Genomic DNA, 15,987 nt, shown 5'->3' on the forward strand with positions numbered 1-15,987 from the left:
CGAGCCCGATCTCTGATATACCACTTCCATTTAATGATGGAGTGCTGCTGTGCATGTCCAACTTTATGACTCTGTGGGTCAGACACACCCAGTTCATGATGGGCAGCTCAGGCCTTATGGTGACTTGGTGGCCCATGGTTAGGCGTTCAGTCTCTACCAAAGCCCAGTAACAAGCCAAAAGCTGTTTCTCAAAAGGAGAGTAGTTATCTGCAGAGGATGGCAGGGCTTTGCTCCCAAATCCCAAGGGACTGTGTTGCAATTCACCAATAGGGGCCTGCCAAAGATTCCAAACAAACAGCACCTCTATCTACTGCAGACACTTCAAGTACCATTGGATCAGCCAGATCATGTGGCCCAAGTGGCAGAGCAGCCTCCACAGCAGCCTGAACCTGTTGTAAAGCCTTTTGTTGTTCTGGGCCCCACTCAAAACCAGCAGCTTTCCAAGTCACTTGACAAATAGGCCAAAGTGACACATCCAAGGGAGGGATATGTTGCCTCCAAAATCCAAAGAGGCCCACCAGACATTGTGCCTCCTTTTGAGTTGTGGGGGAAGCCAGATACAATAACTTAGCCTCACTTAAATAGGAATATCTTGACATGCCCCACACTATTGGACCCCTAGAAATGTCACACAGAGTGGAAGGTGCCTGAATTTTTGTTGGATTTATTTCCTATTCCCCAGAATGCATATGTCTCACCAATAAATCTAGAGTCATCGATACTTCTTCTTTACTAGGTCCAATCAGCATAATGTCATCAATATAATGGCCCAGTGTGATGTCTTGTGGAAGGGAAAGGCGATCAAGATCCCTACGGACTAAATTATGACATAGTGCTGGGGAGTTGATATACTCCTGAGGAAGGACTGAGAAGGTATACTGTTGGCCTTGCCAGCTGAAGGCAAACTGCTTCTGATGGTCCTTTGATACTGGTATTGAGAAAAAGGCATTGGCCAGATCAATAGCTGCATACCAAGTACCAGGAGATACAATAATCTGCTTAAACAATGAAACCATATCAGGAACAGGAGCTGCAATTGGAGTCACCACCTGATTAAGTTTATGATAATCCACTGTCATTCTCCAAGATCCATCTGTTTTTTGCACAGGCAATACAGGCAAGTTAAATGGGGGTGTTGTGGGAATCACCAACCCTACATCCCTTCAAGTCCTTGATGGTGGCAGTAATCTCTATAATCCCTCCAAGGATATGGCATTGTTTTTGGTTTACTATCTTTCTAGATAGAGGCAGTTCTAATGGTCTTCACCTGGCTTTTCCTACCATAATAGCCTTTTCTCCACATGTGGGAATTCTGCCAACTGCTGAGTATATCTATTCCAATTATGCATTCTGGAACTGAGGAAATCACTATAGGATGGGTTTGAGAACCCACTGTGAGATACACCTGAGCTAAGACTCCATCAAAAACTTGACCTCCATATGCCCTCACTCTGACTGGTGGGCCACAATGACGCTTTGGGTCTCCTGGAATTAGTGTCATTTCAGAGCCAGTATCCAGTAATCCCTGAAAAGTCTGATTATTTTATTTTTCCCAATGAACAGTCACTCTTGTAAGAAGCCTCTGATCCCTTTGGGAAAGGCTGGGAGAAAGATTGACAGTATAAATTTTTGGCAATGTACTGGGGTCCTTCCTCAAGGGGACCTTGCCTCTCCTTCATTCAAGGGGTTGTGGGTCTATAAACTGACTCAAGTCTAGGAATTGATTGAGGGACCATGACTCTATTCTGGCGATTCAATCTAGCCTGCTGTTCATGTGACCTAGAATTCTTCGGTCTACACAAATCAAGTAAATATTTAGTAGGTTTGCCACATATTTCACTCCTAGGAACACCATGCTTAAGTACCCAATGCCATAATTCCACATGAATCAGAGTATTCTGATTACTGTTTTGACTCTGCTGCCCGTTATGGTAACCATGCCCACCTTGTCTTTGTTGATTAAGTGTTGCCACTGGCCCCTACTATCACTGGGTCCAATCAGCTCCCTTGTAGTTAAGTGTCTTAGTTCAATTAGGGCAGTTCCTACTGTCAAATCCAGCTTGCATAAAATAACAATCACAGCAGCCTTTAAGGATGCTGGGGCTCCCTTCACAAATTTGTTCCTTGCTGTAGTGGTAAAAGGTGTGTCCTCTGGCTGTCTATTTCTAGGTCTATGGGTCTAATCTGATAAATCCATTCTAACATGCCAGTTTCCCTAAGCCTCTGAATACCTTCTTCTATACCAAGGCAGGTCTGGTACTTCAACTTGACTTAAGGTAGGCCATCACATAAGTTATGCTTCAGTAAACCCACCAAATAAACAATTACATCCTTTCCTAACCTCTTGAGCAGAAACACTGGAGAATCCATGCTTAGTGGGCCTAAGTCAATAAACTCAGAATGATCCAATCTTACATTCCTTGCACCATTATCGGACACCCTCAGTAGCCATTCCCATACATATTCTCTAGGTTTCTGTGTATATATGTTAGCAAAATCAAGTAGGTCTTTTCAGGTACCACTTACTCAGTCATACTTTGTATTTTACCTTTTGGGGCTTGCTTGGACTTTAGATTAGTTATAGGTCTAGCAGCCACAATGGATGGTTGGGGCAGTTCTGAGAACATTCAGCAATGTCTTCTATAGCATCTACCTCAGGCAATGACCCAGCAGGAACAGTTGGGTTAATCCCATCAAATGGAGGAGGAAAGGATAATGGATTTACAGTAATCCCTTCAGGTGGGAGGGATTCAACAGAACTTACATCCTCATCTTCCTGCTGTCTGCACATAAGTCCCCATCCCAGTTCAGGATTCCACTTTTTTTTGCAATCAATGTCCTAATTTATCCTCAGAAACCATCCTGGGTTGTAATTCAATTGGTGTTGTGATTCAGCCACCATTACAATAAGACTCTGGGTTTGGTTTTCGGCAATATCAGCTCTGTTACTAGAAGAAATAAGGCTTTCTTTTAGGGTGCAACTGGAAATATTGAGGTCATTTATGTGGCACTTAAGCTGTGACTCAGCAGCCCTGAACTCATCTCACTCTTCCACAACTTTGTCTAGCATAAGTAGGACCAACCAACCAGCTTCCTTGTACTCTTCATGCTGACAAAATTGCAGAAAAGTATCAAACATGCAATCACCCAAAGCCTCACTTCTCAAAAATACTTGGTCTATTGGTGGTGCTATTTTGCATATTAATGTTGCCACCTCATGCATACAGATTAGCAGGGTCCTCTTTCCTAATGGAGACAGTCACCAGTGCCTTTATGATTAATCAAATTGGAGAACCAAAACAGAATCTGTGAGAACAAATTCAGAAACCTAGCCTTATGATTCTGTCTCTCTAGAACCACTCTCAGTACCAAATGTGTTAGGCTGGGTTCTCTAGAGAAGCAAAACATGTATATGTGTACACACACACACACACACACATATAGGAGAGAGAGAGAGAGAGAAATTTATCTTAGGAAAATGGTTCACACATTTATAGAACCTGGCAAGTCCCAAGTTCCTTGATCAAATGCCAAACTGGAGGTTTTTCCCGATTCATATAGCTGCAGGGGCTGATGAGCTCAAGGTTGGCAGGCAGTATACCAGCTGTTGACTGTGGCAGATGACAAATCCAGGATCACCAGACAGAATGGTGGATTGTTTGCTCATGGACAGTTGTAGGCAACACAACAGGATCCAGATCCACAGAAGATTCTCTCATATTCCCAGGATTTCCATATATATTGGAAGCAGGCCACACCCCTAGGGAAACTTCCTTTCAATGGATTGGCTGCTCAAAGCATATACATCTGATCTCATCATGGGAATAACCATATCACAACTGGTTAAACCACTCAGAATCATGGTCCATTCAAGTTGACATACAACTCCAAGCATCACAGCACCTAACATGTAATCGATTAAAAATATAGATATAATTTGGCAGTATTGAAGGGTTAATCAAATTACAGCAGGCCATAATCAAAGGCCTTGTTTGCCAAGATTTATAGACCCTTAAAATGATCAATAGAAAGGTAAAGCACAGAACAGAATGCTCTAACTGGTTCAATGGACAACAGACAATGGAGGGTGGATGTGCATATCAAAACTGAAGCAGGAAAGTTAAAGATCTACCTAATACCATTCCTAGTCCACATAATAAAAATAAAGCTATACTGGAGGCTGCCAGGCAACCACTATATGAGGGATCCAAGATCCCTGAGCCAAGAGACCATAGTTTAGAAAAAAAGAGAAAAGGTTACCCAATTATAATTTTTGTTTTTACTTTAACCAATCAAAGCATGTAAATAATTTACTCATAGGTTTGTTCTCTAATGATGGTAAAGGGCACTTTGAAAGACCCTTACTCACAATGAATCAGCACTTCTCAAAATTGTATAAAAAGTACCTATTAATTGCACTTCATTTATAGCCATAGTGCTTATAGCCAATTTCCCATTATTCACTTTCTTTTTCTGATATGTCACAATAATAATAATAATAATCTCTATTGTTGCATAAGGCTTTGTAAAACTTTATTACACTACAACAGCAGTTAACAATAACATCATACTTTGCTTATGTAATTAAAAGGGATCAATCCCTGGAGAAGGATATCATGCTTGGTAAAGTAGAGAGTCATCGAAAAGGGGAAGACCCTCAATGAGTTGGACTGACACAGTGGCTGCACCAATGGGCTCAAGCATAGCGCAGATTGTGAGGGTGCAGCATGCTCTGGTAGCGTTTTGTCCTGTTGTACATAGAGGACCAACCGACTCGGCAGCACCTAACAACAATAATATAAAGAAAATTTAATTGGAAACCTATCATTTAGTGGAAGTGATGACACTTTCATCCTCCTGCAATTAGTTCATTCATCTGTGGATGAAAACATCTTGTGGTTGGAAAGAAGAGGGTGCGAAGAAAACTAATAGCAAAGTAACCAATAGTATGTAGAGGGGAATGGAAATTTTCTAAGAAAAGGAGGTTCCCAAGAAGGTCCCACCGAGATTTGAACTCGGATCGCTGGATTCAGAGTCCAGAGTGCTAACCATTACACCATGGGGCCAACACTCCTACAGTCCTCCATAACACTTTGATGACCTAGTTCTCCATAAGCACCCAATTATTTAAGAAGTAAAAGCACATTTCTACCTTTCCTCCTCTAAGAGTAAGTCATGGGCCCTCACCTGTCCATGCCTGCACCAAACACCGTTTAGAACAGTTTTATAGGAAAACATTTACTTCCAAACGTCTGCAGTCCCCTCCCCCAGCCCTAGAAGGCTCTCCATCGGAAAACGAGTGACGCCGTCAAACAAGACTGAGCCTTCACTTATGGCAAGTTTTATGGCAAATATTTTGTATTCATTACCTTACCTAAAAGCAAAAAAAAAAAAAAGAACTTACTGCTGCCGAGTGGGACCCGACTCATAGTGGCCCCTCCTTGGGTTTCCGAGATAAGTAGATTGGAAGTAGATGGCTCAATCTTTCTTCTGAGGAGTGGCTGGTGGGTTTGAACCTCCAGCCTTCTGATTAACAGTCAAATGCCTTAGGCACTATGCCACCAGTGCTCTATCTTACATAGTTTACAATAATCCTGTGAGATGGGAACCATTATCGCGGTTTGACAGGTGAGGAACCTGAAATCAAATCCCGAGAAAGCTTTCAGTCCTCTTGGTTATCAGGTCCTATTTGCTTTCATGAAAATAACTAGGGTGGTATCTGGTGCTTTTGCAGACACTTCACGGAAAGATTTTACTAAAGGCACAGGGGAAACGTTTATGAAAGACTGAAATATGTGTGTGCGGACGACGAGGCCGGACTGGCGGCGGAACTCCGCATCCCTGGTAACTCAACTTCAACTCGCATCGGAGCAGGGGGAAAGGGAGTACTGCTGTCCTATCCTCTCTTTCCAAAGGGAAATCTGCAAAGGGGAAGCTCCCAAGTGAACTCAGAGAAGATTCCCCGCCTCTGCCTCGCTTATCCCTTTCTCGCACACTCACTGGTGCCCATATTGTGAAAATCCACACACGCACACACACCCGGTTTCTTTCCAGCGATGAGTCTCGGTGAGTGTTTTAGAGTCACGTCTTGCTCAAGCATATTTGTAAACTCCTCCTCTTGCTGGCCTTTATAGTTAGTTCGGAGCAAGACGATTCTCAGCACAAGTTTAGGAGCGAACACTGGCAATTTCCTTAGCGGTACACGGGAGCCCAACTCTGCTCCAAGTAGTTTACCTGGCTATTCTCTTTGGACGAGAACGGACTTAGTGGAAATTGGTTTTCATGGTTTGCGGACTGATTCTGTCTTTTCGGACTTCAGACTGAAAACCAAGACATGCTTGGCGGCGTTCTTCGAGGGCAGAACACCCTCTCGTGGACACACACAATAAAGAAAATGGACAAAATCAAGCCGGTTGTGTTGACTCCAATTCAAGGAGAACCCCTGGATGTCAGAGTCAAACTGTGCTCCATAGCTGAGTTTTTGGAAGTAGATCTCTAAGCCTTTGTTCCAACGTGGCTCTGGGTAGACTCCAACAGCCAACTTTTCTTTAGAACTCGACCCTTACACCACCCAGCGGCTCCAAAAACAAAACACTAAACACAAAACAACCCTCCCTTCCCCCAGCCCCCTGTGCATATGCCGGGCTTTCTGAAGAGTTGGTTCCCTTGCAACAGAATTTTTGCAAGGTGACTCTCACTGGACAAAGCCTTTACATCTGGCTTTTCTGAAGAGCTGGTTTGGGGTTTTTCCTCAAGCCTAGAGTAGGTAGAGGATGGTCAAAAACGATTCATTGTCTGCATATAGGAAGAAAGAAACCCTCAGGAGTAAAATAAAAAAAACTCTTCAAGGGGGGATTCCAAACTGTCAAACCCTGGCAGAGACAAGGAAAAGGTCCTTATAAAGGGGATGATTTCAAACTTGGGGTGAGGGGAGGGGGCGTCTCATAGATTTCTCCTCCCTCTCTAGACTCTAGTTCTATTACATTTTCAAACTCCAAAGGGGAAAATTATTCAAATTGCTTTGACCCTGCACAGTTCCTGACAAGTTAGCAAAAGTGCACCTCATGCAGGAAAGTGCCTGTGACTTGAGCAGCAGAGGCTCCTAGTCTAGCAGGTCAAGCAGGCCCCAGCAGGGCCATGTCCCTAAAGCCCTACCAGACGCTAGTCTATAGGCCAACTGTGATGAAAGCAGCAAATAAAATCCTTCTGATTTTTCTGATCTAGTTTTTGGGCATTTGTATATTTTCTACTTATGCCTAAGACACTTGACTGTTAACCAGAAGGCTGGTGGTTCAAACTCACCAGCCACTCCTCGGAAGGAAGGTTTGGCAATCTACTTCCATAGTGATACTGCCTCGGAAACCCAAGGAGGGGTCGCTATGAGTCGAAATCAACTCCACGGGAGTGAGTGAGCAATTTTTTTTTTTTTTTTTAAGCAAGTAAAACCCAAACCTACTGCTAGTGGAGTCAGTTCTGACTCCTGACAACTCCGTATGTTACACAGTAGAACTGCTCCATAGAGTTTTCTTCAATGTGATCTTTATAAATGTAGATTGTCAGGCCTTTCCTCTGTGGTGCTGATAGGTGGGTTTCTGACCACCAACCTTTAGGTTAGTATCAAATGCAAACCGTTTGTACCACAAAGGGACCACTCCTGATTAGGGAGAGAATAAATGCAACTTTGAGAGGCAAATGTCTCCTTCTTACACTCTTGGGAAGGAAACAGGAGCACCTTCAGCCTAAATAGTTGCCTATTGTACAGTGTTCAAAAACAGAAAACATTTTTTTCCCCAATTCAATCAACAAACATATGGTTACTGCCTATCAAAGGTTAAGTTGTGACAGGAGTTGGGCCTCCTGTAATTAACAGGTACCCATAAGTAGGTAAATACTGGCTTCCAGGGTCACTGGCCAAGAAGGTCATAAAAGGAGTCTTTCTTCCTGGAGATGAATTCTCATCCAAAACATGCAAAATATAGTGGGCCTCATTAAGACAGAGTCATAGTTGACTTTTACCTTCAGGGAGACTTCTGCTGCAGTCTTGGGCACGGGCTTGGTTTTTAGCAAGAGTGCAGACTTGGAATCAGTGAAGAAAGAAGATTGAAAAGTCTGGGAAGAAGCAGACCAGAAAGATTTGGAACCAATCATGGGCATGAGCTATCCTGTGCTCCGAGATGATCAAACCAGATTAAAGTTCATGCACTCAGCAAGTATTTTTGAACTCCTAACATGATCCTCACCACTCCTCGGAAGGAAGGTTGGGCAATCCTACTTCCGTAGTGATAACTGCCTCGGAAACCCAAGGAGGGGTCGCTATGAGTTGGGGGGGGCCGACTCATGGCACATAACAACAACAACAACAACAACATGATCCAGGCACTAGTAGCTGAAAGATGAACAAGGTCATAGTACTGGTCCCTGCCCTGGGGAAACTTGCTATCTAAAGCAAAAAACCTAAACTCACTACCATCAAATGGATTTTGACTCTTAGCTACCTCCATTGAGTTTGTTGTTATGTGCCAGACCCAACTCATTGTGACCCAAGGCGGTATCACTACGGAAGTAGATTGTTCAACCTTCCTTCTTTCTGAGGAGTGGCTGGCAGTCAAGTGCCTTAGGTATTACGCTACTCCAGGCTGTAAAACAAACCGCTATAGAAGCAGACTACTTTGTCTTCTACAGAGCAGCTGGCAGGCTCAAACCACCAATCTTTGGGTTAAAACTACACCATCAGAACTTCTTTATCACTTACCTATTTAAGTAGTGCAATTAAAATGAGGTATATAAAAAACAAACAAACTCACTGCCATTGAGTCAATTCTGACTCATAATGACTTCTCCTTGGGTTTCCAAGGTGGTATCTCTATGGAAGTAGATTACCCTGTCTTGGTTAGCAGTCAAATGCCTTAGGCACTACACCACCAGAGCTCCTATGAGGTATATGGGAAGGGGAGTTCAGGGTGCTGAGGAAACAGATGGGGCAGTTAAGCCCAGATTAAAAACAAAACAAAACAAAACAAAAACTAAATCCACTGACATTGAGTGGATTCTGACTCATAATGACCCACTGGGTTTCCAAGTCTGTAAATCTCTATGGAAGCAGATTGCCTCACTTGGTGGGTTTGAATGAGAATCTTCCAATTAGCCAAATACCTTAGAGTCCCTTTAGCTCACATAAAGGGAGCCAGTATAGACCTCAATAAGACGAAGAGGTCTAAGTTCTTATTAGAGGAATGAGAAGAGAACTAGATCTCATAATGTGTGGCCAGAAGGGTGGTGATGGAAGTGTGTGTGTGGGTGTTCAAAAATGTTTTGTAGGTAGAAAATAAGGAGAGGGTGAAAAATGCAATAGAAATAATGTTGCCATGGCTTCAGACTACAGACCTATTTGAGCATAGAGATGGCAGGAATGGTGACAGATGAGGCTAGAGATACAGGCTGGTTAGGGAAGGAATCACTAAAGTGTAAAAAGCTGCCACAAGGAAGGAATTTGTCCTGTGTGAGAATTCTCTAAGGTGACAACAGCCCTGTTCATTCATGCTTCACAGCCTATAATCTGAATAGTACCACATGTTTCAACTTGATCAAAGTGTAGCAGCTTTACTAAGAAAGAACCTATGAATTTTACAGCTGTGGTAGGATGTGGTTGTTTAATGAGTGGTTAAGGCAATGAAGTCGGATCCGACTGGACGGCACATAACAACAACAAGGCAATGAACTACTAATGCATTGTACTCTATGTGGGCTTGAATCTCATCAGTCTTATGTATCTAGTGCTGCTCTAACAGAAATACCCAAGTAGATGGCTTTGAACAACAGAAATTAGTTTTCTCACAGTTCAGGGGGCTAGAAGTTTGAATTCAAGGCACTGGCTGTAGGGAAAGGCTCTCTGTCAGATCCTAGTGTCAGCTTCTGCAACTCCCTATTCCTTGTTTCCTTGCCGATCTTCATGTGGTATCTATCTTCCTCCCCTCCCCCATTTGTACTTGCTCGTGTGTGTAATCTGCTTTTAAAACTCAGAAGTGATTAGGTTCAGGGCACACCCTACTTGATATGGGTCATTCACATAACATAGAAAACCCTATTCTCAAATGGGATTACATCCAGGAATTCAATGCATATTTTTTGGAGAACACATTCAATCCACAACACCATCCTCATTGAGGTCTGTTCCACTGCCAAGAGCAAAGTCAGGATGGAGAGCAGCACCACTGCAACGTTATCGCTCTGAAACCAACTAATTATTAGTCTTCAGTTTGGACTATGTTTTACATGTAGAGTAATTTGGCTAATCTTTAAAACACAAACATTCTTATTTTGCATTTGCATATTTCTTTTTGAGAACCAGGTCAAGGAGAGACAAAGGAAAAAAAAAATCCCCAGCTCCAGGCAGAGGGTTGGGGGCCTTAGGGCTGGTTCTTGCATCTATGGGCTGACTGTCAAATGAGCTGTTTTGATTGTGGGGAGAGATGAAAAAACGCACGAGGTCCCACCGAGATTTGAACTCGGATCGCTGGATTCAAAGTCCAGAGTGCTAACCATTACACCATGGGGCCCTACATGAAGAAAACTTACAAGTTTCTCTTGTGACAAACACTTATCCCTGAGTCACTGTCCTTTAACCATTAGATTTTAAAGCAGTGTTTTTCAACAAAACTTTACCGCCCCCTGGTGGGGACATTTTGAAAATGTGCGGGTGTTTTGGTTGTCTGCATGGCTAGAGACACAACTAGCTAGAGACTAGGGATTAGTGATACTGGAAGTCCTGGAATGCTCAGGACAGTCCTGCACAATGAATTATCCTGAGGCTTGCATGACTTGATCCACCTGGGTTTTCAGGAACCTCTTTGAACAGTTAAATCCCTGCTCCCATCCTTGTTTGTACCCTCTCACTGAATCCTTTTCTGGCATATAATTGGCAATGTCGTGTAGGATCTCGTTAGGATTTTGACTTTTATTCTGAGACAGGAAGTCATATCTTTCACCTAGGTGTCCTAGGAGACTTGCCTTTGGAATCTTGAGACACCATATGGGAAGTCAGGACACTCAAAGGCCACGGTGCTGTTAGGAAGCCCAGCCGACATTGAGGTACTCTGTCTGAGAGGCCCAGTGAAAGTACCAGCTGACAGTCAACATCAGTGGCCAGATGTGTGAGTGAAGATGCCCTTGGCTGCCACCCCAAGAATCACTCCAAGCCAGTTAGTCTTTCCAGATGAGGACCCAGACATTTTGGAGCAGAGACAATCCATCGCCGCTGTGCTCTGTCCTAATCCCTCACCAACAGAATTCATGAACATAAAGTTTGTTATGCGCCACTAACTATTGAGGTAGTTTGTTATATAGTAATTATGGTAGTTAAATTTATATGTCAACTTGGCTGGGCCTGGTTGAGTGGCTGGGAAGCTGGTGGTAGTTATTCCCCATGAGGAGACTGGCAATCAGCTCCATGGTAGGATCTACTACAAGCAGCTGAGTAGCTGCCTTTGGGATGTGGTCTGCTTCCTGTATTTAAGGAGAAGCCTTAGGAATGGTCTCTAGCCTTTGGCACTTTTGGACCCTGCATGTAGCCGTGTCATTGCTCAGCAGCCTGCTATGCTCTGCCGACCTTGGGACTTATAGTGGACTTAAGTTAATGCCCTGCCGTGTGGTTTGGTAACATCAGGACTGTGCCTTTTTACTTCTCAACCTTGGGCTTGTTAGTCTCAGCAGCCAGCAGCTGTCTGAGTGACGAAATGCCTCTAGCTCCAGTGGGCCGGGAGCAGGAGGCAGAGCTGGACCTCAAGGTGGAGGGGCTTTAAACCAGCCCCTAGAGCCTGGCACTTTGAACTTGGACTTAAAGCCTCCAAATTGTAAGAATAAACTCCTGTTTGTTAAGGCCATCCCATTTGTGGTATTTTCTTGTCAGAATGGCACCCGGTAACCAGAACATGAACACTGGTGTTCATGTCTACTTATGGGTCAATTTAAGGATGTTTTGTTTGTTATGTATCTTCAAAGATATTTATGTAGAAAATTGTTGGTCCTGTGGTCTGCAAGAGTGGGATGAAATATGAAGAAATGAAAATCACAAGTAGATGGTTATTGATAAGAACCCCCCCCCCCACCAAAGATACCCTCTAGCTATGTATTGTTACAATGTTAAACAAAATAAGACATCTGTTGGAGTGTCATTCATTCATTGTACATTCCAGGTACTGGTCTTTGTGCTGTGATTACAGTGGAGAACAAGAATCCTTTGCTAGAATTCACCTTTGTAGTATTAGCTTTACGACACAATTATCATTTGCTTTTACTAGATCTAGATGCTTAGGGGAAGCGGGCCTTCTTCTCTTCCCTTGCAATATATTTTTTGGGGAGTTACTTAGAGAACCTGTAGGTTTTTTAAGGCTTTATGCAGGATTTGAATTGGACTAAGAGAAAAGGAGGCAGACATATAAAGCTCATAACTTCTAATTAGAAAGAAAAGGGTGGAGAGAATTTATAAAAATGAAATATAGGGCATGTTTTGCATCTTGAGAATTTGTGAGAAATTTTACTGATAGTCTCAATTGGTTCTCAGAAGTTTTCTTTGGAAAGCCCATCTGTGGGTGGCTGAAGAGAAGGCAAAGTTGAGCTGATTAGAGTGCAGTCCCTGCTGAGAGGGAAGTTATGAATTTTTGTAGCACTGAGTACATTTGAAGGAGCTCTGGTGGCACAGCACCCAAGGCATTTGACTATTTACTAACTAGAAGGCTGGTGGTTCAAACCCACCAGCCACTCTGTGGCGGGAAGACCAGCCAATCTACTTCTGTAAAGATTTATGGCCTCAGAGACCATAAATCTTTACAGAAGATTGAGGTTGCTATGAGTTGGACGATTCCAGTGGGTTGGACGATGGCAGTGTTTTTTTTTTTTTTCCTGAGTACATTTGAGTGCTTTCCTCTAGCAACCTTCCAATGGCCCAGGTATAGTTGTTAAGATTGAGAGAACTAAACTGATTTGGGTTGTTGCTTTTGTCTGCATCAGAGTGGTCAGAGGAGCAAGAGATAATGGTATTGAGCATAGAGTGATGAAGATGAGTCCTTGGCTCGGTAGGGTAGAAAGCAGATGCAATGGTGCATCCTGAGGTCTCTGGGATAAAGCAGGAAGAGAATTCTCTTGATTTCCTACTTCTTGCCTTATGTCTCCCTTTTCTCCCACCATACTGACCTCTCTTGCTAAGCAGACACTTTGCACTGAGGTACTTGGCACTTGTTCCTTCTGCCTGGAATAGCTCCCCTCAGAAAGCAACACTCTCTCATCATTTTTAGGTCTATGCCAGTGGCAAGGAACTATGAAACAGTTAAGCACTCAGCTGCTAACGGAAAGCCTGGCAGTTTGAACCCACCCACCTGCTCTGCAAGAGAAAGACCTGACGGTCTGTTTCCATACAGATTATGGCTTAGAAACCCCGTTGGGACAGCTTTACATTGTCACATGGGGTCACTAGGAGTTGAAATCTATTTGATGGCACTTAACAACAAATGCCAGTGGCACCTCAGTGAGGCCTTGTCTACCTTATGCAAGTTGCAGTCTCCAACTCCTACTGCACCCTTGCTTTGTTTTTATCCAAGACACTCATCAATAACTCACATAGTGCAGAATTCAATAATTTAACTTTTATTGTCTGACTTGTTCCCCAGCTGAAAGTAACACAAGAACAGGAACTTTAGCAGGTTTTCTTACTTTTTTTCCCACTGTGTATTCTCAGTGTTAGAATGGTACCATATAAATAAATAAATACCATAAATCCTGGTGTAGAATAGATGTTCAATCTTTTATGATTAAATACATTAATTTTCTTGCAGTTGGCTGGTTAGGTCACATAGATGTAAAATTACTGGCTCTACAATAATTTCTTTGACTTATAACTGGCATTTGCAATAATTTCTATATTCTTCCCTTGATGCACAGTGCTTAAATTCCCTATCATGTATCCTGTCTCATTCAACATAACTATCCCTGATATTTCACATAAGGAAACTAGGTATAAGTTTCACTGACTTGTCTGTACCTGCACAGTGGCCAGAACACTACTTATCTCTCTGTGGTGGTGAGAGTCACACCTTTGCAACATCAGACTTTTTTTGTGGGTGGAGGGATGGGTGGCAAAGAACCAGGGTCCTGAGAGCTAAAAGTTCTAACTCCTAGCTTCACAGAATGGAGAGGCGCCGGAAGATGTGTGGGCCGCTGAATAAAATGTTGGACTCATCTCCTAGTTTAAGCCTCCAGTTCTTCTGGTCTTTTTTCCTTTCTTCCTGCAGCACAGCTCTCATAAATGGCAAAGCCATGTTTTCACATTCCAAGTCTGCAGTCTTTTCGTCCCCATGGATATTGAGACACCAGATCACCACATTTGTGAGCTAACCTCTCCAATATATAAGTCATCTTCTGACATTGGAAGGAGCTCTGGTGGTGCAGTGCCTAGGGCATTTGACTACTAACTAGAAGGTTGGTGGTTCAGACCCACCAGCCATTCCACGGAAGATGGAGCAATCTACTTCCGTAAAGATTTACCATCTCAGAAACCCAGTGGGGGTCACTATGACTCAGAATCAACTCGATGGCAGTGAGTTTGGTTTGGTCTGTCATTGGGAAACCAGCTTTGTAAACTTCACACTAGGTTCCTGTGGTCGTTCAGTTTGTGTGTCAACTTGGCTGGGTCTGGTTGAGTGGCTGGGAAGCTGGTGGTAGTTAATCCCCATGAGGAGACTGGCAATCAACTTCATGGTGGGATCTATCACAAGCAGCTGGGTAGCTGCCTTTGGGTATGCGGTCTGCTTCTTGAATATAAGGAGAAGCCTTTGGGAATGGTCTCTAGCCTATGGCACGCTTGGACCCTGCATGTAGCCGTGTCGTTGCTCAGCAGCCTGCTATGCTCTGCCGACCTTGGGACTTACAATGGACTCAAGTTAATGGCCTGCTGTGTGGTTTGGTAACATTGGGACTGTGCCTTTTTATTTATCAACCTTGGGGCTTCTCAGCCTCAGCAGCCAACAGCTGTCTGAGTGAAGAAATGCCTCTAGCTCCAGTGGGCCGGGAGCAGGAGGCAGAGCTGGACCCCAAGGTTGAGGGGCTTTCACCCAGCCCCTAGAGCCTGGCACTTTGAACTTGGACTGATAGCCTCCAAATTGTAAGAATAAACTCCTGTTTGTTAAGGCCATCCCATTTGTGGTATATTTTTGTCAGAGCAGCACAAGGTAACCAGAACAATTCCTTCCTAGAATTTGAAGACAGGGTTCAGAAATAGTACTGGTTATAATACAAGCAGAAATAAAGTGGATGAAGTTATTTTAAAGCACTTCCACCAAGAGATAAGTACTTGTGGATAAGCCTCTAGTGTTTCTCCACTCTTTTGTAAAACAATATAAAATAATGTGAAATTACAGCAATTTAATGACAGGCATGTGTGTGGGAGTGCAGTTGGCATGCCTGGAATTCAGATAAAGGAAAACTGAAGCATGAAGATTGTAAGCTGTATCACCCACATCATACAGTGAAGGAGAATAAATTCATGCTAGATTGGCAGCATGATTATTTAAGACACGAGTGTATAAAGAGTAAAGAGAGACAAGTTAAAATGCCATTGCAGATTTATGGAAATATTCCTTAGGAATCAGGTTACTTCATTAATTTTGATTCTTTGCTCACTAAACCAATTTCTGATTACTAGTTTGTGATCAGAATCCCAGGGCAGTGCAAACAGTTAACATGCTCAGTTGCTAACTGAAAGGTTGCAGGTTCAAGTTCACCCCGAGGCACCTTGGAAGAAAGGCCTGGAGCTCTACTGCAGAAAAATCAGCTATTGACAATGCAATGGACACTGTTCTACTGTGACACATAAGGGGTCACCATGAGTTCGAGTGTACCCGATGGCAATTAGTACTGGTAATTTGTGATCAGTTCTCAGGCCGGGCACATCTCTCAATATATTTATACAGTGAATTTTAGTTTGATTTCTTGAGTGTT

At 43.2% G+C, this 15,987-nt stretch overlaps 1 protein-coding gene and 2 non-coding genes across 3 annotated transcripts in view; 1 reads left to right on the plus strand and 2 right to left on the minus strand.

Moving 5' to 3' along the window:
- LOC103210983 overlaps positions 1-15,987 on the plus strand; it is a 652,718-nt gene that overhangs the window by 619,222 nt on the left and 17,509 nt on the right. The window lies entirely within an intron of this gene.
- On the minus strand, positions 4,995-5,066 carry TRNAQ-CUG. The gene has a single exon. It is a non-coding gene; the product is annotated as a tRNA-Gln (tRNA).
- On the minus strand, positions 10,485-10,556 carry TRNAQ-UUG. Its single transcript has one exon. It is a non-coding gene; the product is annotated as a tRNA-Gln (tRNA).

Source organism: Orycteropus afer, unplaced genomic scaffold, assembly GCF_000298275.1.
Source record: "Orycteropus afer afer isolate SDZICR_OR568_19922 unplaced genomic scaffold, OryAfe1.0 scaffold00684, whole genome shotgun sequence".
NCBI lineage: Eukaryota > Metazoa > Chordata > Mammalia > Tubulidentata > Orycteropodidae > Orycteropus > Orycteropus afer.